The following is a 9,318-nucleotide window of genomic DNA, read 5'->3' on the forward strand; positions in this document are numbered from 1 at the left end:
TTATATATTTATATAAGTCAATATGAGATATAGTAAGTTTTATTTTACAGAATTATCAATGCAGAGATGATTCACATTCTTATAAATATTTTACATTAAAAAAAGTTCCTTTGCCTAATTAAAGTTCTAAATATTGGCTGTATTTGTGTTTTCTTTTTTATATATCGTTATTTATAAAAAAGCTTATGGTTAAACTGTTAAAATGTAAAAGTAACAAGCCTCAAATTATATATATATAAACATAGACAGATATACATTTATTTAGAGCCCCCCTTAAATTGGTAAATTGTCACAGAAAAAGTGGAATATGTTTTGCAGGATAAAACTTTACACGCTGCTGTGGCAGTTCTGCTGCCGCTCTGTCGTCTCTTTATGTATTTTCAGAAAGGCTGCGGAGCAAGTTTAGAATAAAGCTCATATTAAATATTAAATGAGTGATAATTAAATGAACTTTTGTCAATAATTGTCAATTCCAATAATTTACATTACGGACAGATCACAGTGAGTGAAAACTTTTCACAACAACAAACAACAATGCTAATGACACTCGTTATATAATCATCCCTCACACAGATCAACTACTTGATAACAGCCCATATAATTAGCATTGCAATGGTGGAACATGACATTTGGACAAATAACACACCACATTAACAGCATGTCAGCACTTGGTTAAGCTCTCAACTTTTTCTCTTTCGCCTTGTATCTATGCATCTGTGTACATTATGTGTGTGTGTGTGTGTGTGTGTGTGTGTGTGTGTGCATGTATGAGGCACCGTCACATGCTCCTGTCCCTGAGGTCAGCTCATGAATGAAGGCTGTAAAGAGGAGCATGACAACTGTGAAAGTCACAAGGGGAGTCCACCAGTGCCGTAAAGAAGCCGAAGTTTCCCTCCCTCTGGCCATGACCTGAGTGAGTGTGTGTTTTTCTCTGTATGTGTGTGTGTGTGCACATGTGTGTTTCTGTGAGGGACTATAGGGGTGGTAGTGTATGTCTTGATGTGTAGACGACTGTGTGGGCGCATGCAAAAGTCAGATTGAATCTTCCTGTTTGTTTGTCTGTTTTGCTAAGTGCCCGACACTGGAGTCCATTGTGGAGTGTGTCTGCACTCTATCAGTGGCCCACATCCTCTGTCCCCTCACTCATCCCTCCGTCTCATCAACGGCATCTTTCATTGCCGCTTCCCCCTCCCACCTTCCTCCTCGAGGCAGGCGTTGCATGTGTGTGTGTGTGTGTGTGTGTGTGTGTGTGTCTTTGTACTTCAAAGACTGGTGGTTTTGGATGGGTCAGAGTTTGTCAAATGCTGAGGCATTTCAGATGGATAGATAATTCCGTCTGTGTGTGTGTGTGTGTGTGTGTAACACTCAGCAGCAGCACAACATTCAGGATCAGGAGATACAGAGATGACTTTGTGTTTTCCTGTCCAGAAGTCGATTTCACGCCGCCCCCGTTAACGGGCGCTTTTCAAAGAGGCCACTGATCAGCTGTGTGTCATGTGCTGTTAAATTTAGCCCCGAAAGAGGAGAGTTTTTCTGGTCTTCCCTTGAGATCAAATATTATTAACCGCCGCACTAAAACACACTGTGCGCACAAACACACACATCAGCAGCTGTCACTGTACTCCTCACTCCTTGTGACTTCAGGCAGGAGCATATAACTTTGGGTCTTTCTGACATTATAACGCAAACAGAGATGAATATCTGTCCAACTCTGATGCTGTACGCTGACCACCCGCTGTCGGGATCGGACTGGAGGGTGTGAATCGAGGCCCCTGGCCCTTTACCCAACAACAACAAGGCCCACTGTCTATTGTGCTGAACAGAGAGGCTGTAATTCATTTCATGGGACACTGTCAGGGAAAATAAAAGTGTCCCTCAACAGAGCACTCAGCAATTTAGTCAATTAGCTTGCCTGTAACCTTTCAGCGCTCTGTTTGTCTTCTGCTTATCCATGCCTGTCACTGCTTGATACACCAGTTCTAGTCCAGCGATACGTCTTTCTCAGTGATTTCAGTTTGGATTATGACTAAATGAGCTTAAGTTTCACTTCTGGAACTAATAGAATATCTAATATCTAATAGAAAATGACGAACAAGTATTTTCTTTATCTGCCACACGACTTAGAAGTTTCAGTGAAGCCCCTTTTCCAAAGGTCAAAAAACTCAATAACACTAACTCCCACTAACTTCATGGATTTTATATGTATGATAATCGGTATTCACTCCAGGATCAAATGACTCCTCAGTAGATGTAGATTTTATCAGCTCCAGCTCCAATTGACAGCAAAATAAAAGAGCGCCTCAGCTTTTGATGTGTTTGTGATCAGCAAAATAAAAAGCCAAAAGCCTTTTTTAGCAGGTTTACCTGTGTTAAAGTTTTTCAACCACTCTGGAAAGACTTCACAATAAAAGCCTGATATTGGCTTCATGTGCTGTTACTAAGCTGCTACTTATAAACAGAGTAACATGGGTGTTATCACCTGTAAGTTATGATGCCTGAATCACTGATGTGATAACTCTTTGCCTATGAACAATAAAAAAGGAAAGTGGAAAGAAGGATCAGCTACTAAGAAGGCGAGGGTGTAAGAATGTATGTATCATTAAAATGTTGGATAACAGAGCTGATAAACAATAAATCATGTGTTAATACCAAACCAATCATACAGAAGTGACCTCATGCTGTACATGATTTATAGATCCATGCTCATCTCTTCTTCTTGTTGACTGAGTATTGATCATATGGTATGAAAACTCCTCTTCTCCACAAAGTGGTTCCACAAACACATAAATTACAAGAGCACATGGTCACAGAGTTCAGTTTTCACTCTTCATCCTCCTCCTCCTCCTCCTCACACATGTTTTCTTCTCTCTGTGCTGTACGTTGTAATGACTCAGCTTCGTGTCTCTGTAGGTGAACGTGTGCACTGTGTGTGTGCATGTGTGTGAAAGACTATGGGAGGAAGCAGCCCTTTGATCAGACTCTTGGTCAGGAGTGATGTTGCCATTTCTATTGGTGTGTGTGTGTGTGTGTGTGTGTGTGTGTGTGTGTGTGTGTGTGTGTGTGTGTGTGTCACTGGCAGATTGCAGCTTCATGCTGTCGGTCCAGTATATAACCAGTCAGCAGTGAAGCCTCCCTCCTGACACACACACACACAAGGAAACTGAAATGTGTGTTCCTGGTTCAAAATTAGGATCCATTGAGATGTATCATTCACTACAGTTGATACTATATGATGCACAGCACTGTGTTGTACAGGTGTCATTCATAACACTATACACACACGCACATTATATATCATTGTATATAATCATAAATTATCACGGGCTCCAAGTGCAAACTGTTTGCTAGTTTAATGCTGGATAAAAAGGCTGCTGTGCCAGGTGCACAGTTCAAATGGGTTTCTAAGTGTGTGTTAAGTAAAAAAAATGCCTAAACCCAATACAATGTTTGACCCCTCTTATTGTTTTATCTTTATGTAAGTATTTTCAACTTTTCGAATGTCCATAAAAGTAATACTTATTGATAGGCACAAATTCCATTACTTGCCTATTTGTGGAATTTCCATTTCTTTCCGCTTCACCATTGAGTTAAGATGGTTCGGCTGATTTGTACGACATGAAAAGTGGTGTCATGAGGAAGAGGAGGTACAAAGTTACAAAAGAAATTACACAAGTCATAGTGATACGATTAACGGGTAAAATGGACACAGAAAAACTTACAGGATGTTGAAGAGAAATGCTTTTTGTATGTGTTTGTGAATTGTATTGTTTAATAATGTTTGCCGAGAGGAAACCAGGGACTCTTGAGGGAGATTTAACATTTAAATTATTGGAATCTAAGCTTTTTCTTTAATTGTCTGCAGATGGAATGAAGTATTTTGTTTTAATGGTTAAAGAATGAAATATATAATAATGTTTTTTTTCCAGCACCACATCTATGTCGTGATAAGAACCTTGTTTATCTTTATGAAACTGTCATGAGCCCCATTTTTTTTTTCAAGCATTAGGGAAATGAGACACGTCACAGAGAAAGTCTGCATTTAACTCCAGGTTTAAATAAATTAGTCATCTCTAATTAAAACCAGAGTGTTATACTTAAAAAAAATGCACTGTCCCGGTGACGTATGCAGATGAGCTGGAGAAATATGCAAAGCAGGAGACTGCTGCTGCTTATTTTTCCCATGGAGGTCAAATGACGGGAATAGCTGAGGGCAGTGCTCTCTGCACCCTGCCCACCCAGGAGTCTGTCTGCTACCCTCTCCCCTTAAAAAAACATCCTCCATGCTTATTTTAAATGCCATCCTCCCCTGTGCTGAGCTCCCTCATTTTGTTATAAGTACACCCCCCCGTCACATGGTTTCAGCTGCAATTACTGTTGGTATCACTTCTCAGTGAGAAGTTCAGTGAGTGAACCAGCCTGGAGGCCTCCTATCAGAACCTATTACAGCAGGGGGACAGGCTGGATGACCTGTGGGCTGAGGGTGGGATGCACCGGAGGGAGGGGGGTGTGGAACATTTAAATAAAGGGATGAAGACTTTGACAAGTCCTTGAATCAACCAAGGCCAAATGAACTTTATCTATAAAATTATAAAGTTAAAATGTCTACGATTGTTAAAACATTTTTTGCACTTGTGTAACTGAGAAATATTATATTTTACACACTTTACATTCTGCTACAGGCCGGTTTTCCTCCACTCATTCACCTGAGTGGGTTTACACTCCTTTGCTTCTTTTTTTTGCCTCCTTCACCCTTAATTCTTACCCCCCCAGGCCAAAACCATAACCCCATGAACGGGTGCATGGGTGCACACACACACACACACACACACACACACACACACACACACACACACACAGAAAAATGTGAAGAGACTGCAGCTGAGGTAGATCACCAGAATGGGTGAGGAACGATTGAGGCGGCTAATTCAGCAGTCATCTATGTGTGTGTGTGTGTGTGTGTGTGTGTGCGTGTGCGTGTGTGTGTGTGCGTGTGTGTAAGTGAGACTTGAGGTGCAATCTTGTGCAATCTCCTTGCCCCGGGTCACACATATGTACTTTAGCACCTACGTGCCGAATCAGCCACCCATCTCTCTGATTGATGAGCTGAGCGGTTGCATCTCGTAAAAACTCTCGTCTCGCTGCACACCTGGGATCCTTATGCAATCCGAGGTGAGTTCAAGTCCTGCAGGAGAATAAAAACAACTTGTGAAGTTCTGTTTGCATGAATACATACATATGGTAAAGGGATGTTTGCCTATTTACAACAGCTATAGAACCATGATCAAGATATCGAGCTGTCAGTTCAGTTCAGGGGGACTTTGATGCCTCAGAACAGCTCCCTACATATAGTTCACACTATATATTATATATACTATATGTCTATTTGTAGATGTTCAAAATATAATTATATGAGATAAACAACTCTGAAACATGAATGGATATCAATGTATTGTTTGTTATTCTCATGTAACTTTCTAAGGTAACCGTAATCACTTTTTCCCTGTGCATGAGTGTGACATTACTGAACGTCTGAGCAGTGCAGTGTTCTCTGAAACATTAAATTATATTATTAAAATTAGTGTTTTGATTATCTTTAAGAGATATCTTGAATGAAACAATCCTACCTGTTCACTCTGGAGGCAGCAAACTGGTCGACTGGCTGCTGCGGCTTAAAAGCTGCAACAGGCAACAAAGTGTCACAGTTTGCACTTAATAAGGCAATTTTTTGTCATGTATGTTTTGTGCGACCGTTGTTGGTATACATACCTGTTTTATCACCATCAACCAGAGGCAGTGCACGTATGCTAAGTGAAGAGGAGCGGGCACAGCTGCCAGAGCTTCATCTTGGACATTCTTTTTCAAGGATACATGGATGATTCAGAGCTGAAAGGCTGTTAAGAGGCCACTGATGTGGTCAAACAATAATGGATGATGCATCTCCACAGGATACAGGTGCCGCCATCTTGCACTTTAAAGGCATTTGTAGACAGAGTGTGCAATAGTGATGGTAGTGTGGAGCCACAGTATCAAGGTGCTGCCGATATATGGACTTGACCAATCATGAGAGGGTGGGTTTGAAACCAATCACACCAGTATATTTGTAATTATCTGCAGCTAAGTGACTTCTTAAGTGACTCCAAAGGGACAGTTGCTCTGCAGGGCTTATACTCAGCATCACAGGTAAGAGGAGGAGGAGGAGGAGGAGGAGGAGGAGGAGGAGGAGGAGGAAGGTCATCTACAACAACACAATGGCTGCTGAAAAAGCCTGCAGGTGCCTCTGGATAAATCGAGCAGATTTGTAGGGGAGTGCAGCTACGGGACAAGCTGAGGCTTGATCAACCTGAGAGAAGATATCTGACGTTTGAAAGACCCAAACCAGCACATGTGCATCTTAGCATGATGATAACTGCAAAAATAAACCCAAAGATTACTTAAATATCTTCATTACTGAGTCAACAACTAATACTGTACTTGTTGTGCATCATTTGCTATGTTGACGCCAATGCTCATCTGTGTCTTTCTTCACCTTCACATCTGTAGCAATAGCTTCACTCCTCCTTCTGTCACTCAGCTGAATCCTTGCTCGTACGCTCATGTAAGTGCAACAGACAATCAGATGCCATCATTATAGTCGCATGGTTCAACTGTCACAATGTGTAAGAGCCCGATGAAGCGTGGCTGATAAGTCCCGTCCAAAGAGATAACCACATGGTGTTGAGTGTTCCTCTGAATCAGTCAGAGAGACGACGCTAACCCCGTATGAGCAAATGTTGCGGAAGATGCTTTTCTTTCCTCTGCCTGATGTTAAGAATTAATGAAGGGTGGGGGTGTGGGTGGGCTGAGGGTCGTACGTCCAGTATGGTCGATAAAGCTGAGGGGACAAAGGTTTACATGAGTGAAACTGTTATCTTAATCTTTATAAAGACGTGATCTTGGGGTCGGAAGCCTCTGGTTTCTGTTGCTAGTTCGACCAATCACGTTTGAGCAGGCTTTGGTTGCGTCAAATTTAAAAAAATCGACTTAATTCAACATTTTCCCAAAAGAATCCACTATGACTATTTTGCATTGATGATGTGAGATTGTAGCCAAGATGATTAATCTCTGGATTGTCAACATTTGGGTATGTCAAGCCAACAAAGTGGCTCAGTGCTTTGGTGCTTTAAGACCACTTGAAGAATCTAATCAGAATGAGGGGGTCTTCTGAAGTCTGCACTGGAGGAGCTGATAATAACGCTTCCATGGACACGTGACATATCGACTTTTGCAGTTTAGTTGAACCCACAAGTGAAAAAGGCTAAAACACTTCAGTGCCATAAGTTCTCACATCTCTTATTGAATTCTGTTCAAAGACAGACAGAGAGCACCACTCCCTGCCACAGCTCCACGGTGAGAGATGAAGTCATGGGTAAATCTTGATGATAACCCTACCTCAATGACCTTTGACCGCTCCCTCACCAGGTGGCGGGCTAAATTGCACCTTTATTTTGTCGCCGTGGGGTGGGAGCACCGTAAGCAAAGTGAGCGGGTCCTGAGCGTGTGGACGCGGGGCCACGACAGACGCTCGCTCCTGCAGAGGGGCAGCTCACTTCGCCTTCAGAAGTCGGTGGGAAGGTCGCCTCTAATTGGTGCCTCTGTGGCGGCCGCCTGCTGTGGCCACATCACTGTGGCAGAGGAACCTGACTGTGAGAGCGGACCACTCAGGCACCTTGAGACCCTGCCGACAGCGAGCACGGACCCATACAAGAAAACAAGTCTCTAAAACTGACTAATCATCGCTGTGAATTAAAGAGCCGGAGTCGTTTTTTCGGAACACTTTGAAGAATATCTTGGTGAAATACATTATAAAGTTTAGAGTTTAGAAAAAAAAGGTGCTGACAACCTGAGTTTTGAATCACTGGTGGAAAATAAAGTTGAAGAAGTTCATACTTGTTAAGAAAATGTTGACAATGTAATATAAATATGGTCAATTTAAAAACTACAACACTCCTTTGCCAACGCCCAACAGTCCCCTTATGAAATCACATTTAAATTCACTAAATCCAGATTTTTATTAAATCTACACCAAATTGCACACACTCATAAATATAAGTCCTCTAAATATGCTTGATATTTTTCATCAAAATCCAATAATTATTTTCTGAAGAGAATTCCCTCCTCCGGATCTATGAAACATTTTTATGGTTTCTTCCTTGGGTCATGTTCCATTCATCAACCAAGTGGACTCTGTTCCTGAATTACAATCACTTCATATTTTTCATCTTCCTGTCAGGATCTTTTTTATCGTACTTAATTCAAAAAAAAATTCTGGCCACTAGAGAAGGACATTTTAACTGTGCATAAATGGGTGGGGAAATCTGGGTGACATGTGACACTGAACATATGAATGTATTCAAGATTTAATGAAACGGCAAATTCAAAGCAGAAGGGTCTCAGAACTCATGACAAAAGTCAATAAATGAATAATAAAGCTATGTGCAGCCTGTATTCTATTGTGTTAAGTTTTACTATGGATATTGTAACTTTTAGAGGAATGTTTAGTTACTTTTTAAAAGTTTTTAGCAGATCAAATTTAAATGTTGCTGTTTGCACCTGAAATGAATTATACTTAGCTGTTAGTTGATGAGTTTTATTTATTTAATGGTCGATAGGTTTGATTGTATTTTGACAATGTCAAAAAACACTTCACATCTTACAGTGTTAAAGAAGGTAAAAAAAATCCTAGAGCCGACCCTTTATCCGGATTCACACCAAAATGTTATTAGTTCTTTCTTCACCCATGTCCCATCATTCCCATGAGTTTCGGGGAAATCCATTCATAACCAAAACCTTCTTGGTGAAGTTAAATATTTGACAAAAAAAAAAAAAAAGGTTCTCATCGGTTTTAACACAGTATTTTTAACCTTGCATGGTCTGTCACCATGGCATCATCACAAAACACCAGTGAATTCAGAACAACTTGTCCAGCTGCAGTGTTTGTGGGTAAAACTCAATTATTTACACCTCCGAAACAAGGACGAGCGTCTGATGCCGCGCATTCGAAACAGCATTCCAGCTGAGTGTTAACATAACCAAGAGCACAAAGGCTCCTTTAATGGCCGACCGCAACATAAACGGCCTCATCTGGTCACAAGGCTCTCACAAACGACTGCGAGATGTTTTTTATCTTTAGCATCTTCATAACACTTTGCCACAAGAAGACACACACACACACACACAGAGCCGCCTTATGGAGAACCACTGGACAATAGATCTGTTTACACAAAATTAAATGTTGGGAGGAAACAAGAAAAGCATTGAAAAAGAAGAAGAGGTCAGGGG

This window comes from Hippoglossus stenolepis, chromosome 19, assembly GCF_022539355.2.
Source record: "Hippoglossus stenolepis isolate QCI-W04-F060 chromosome 19, HSTE1.2, whole genome shotgun sequence".
In the NCBI taxonomy this organism is placed as follows: domain Eukaryota; kingdom Metazoa; phylum Chordata; class Actinopteri; order Pleuronectiformes; family Pleuronectidae; genus Hippoglossus; species Hippoglossus stenolepis.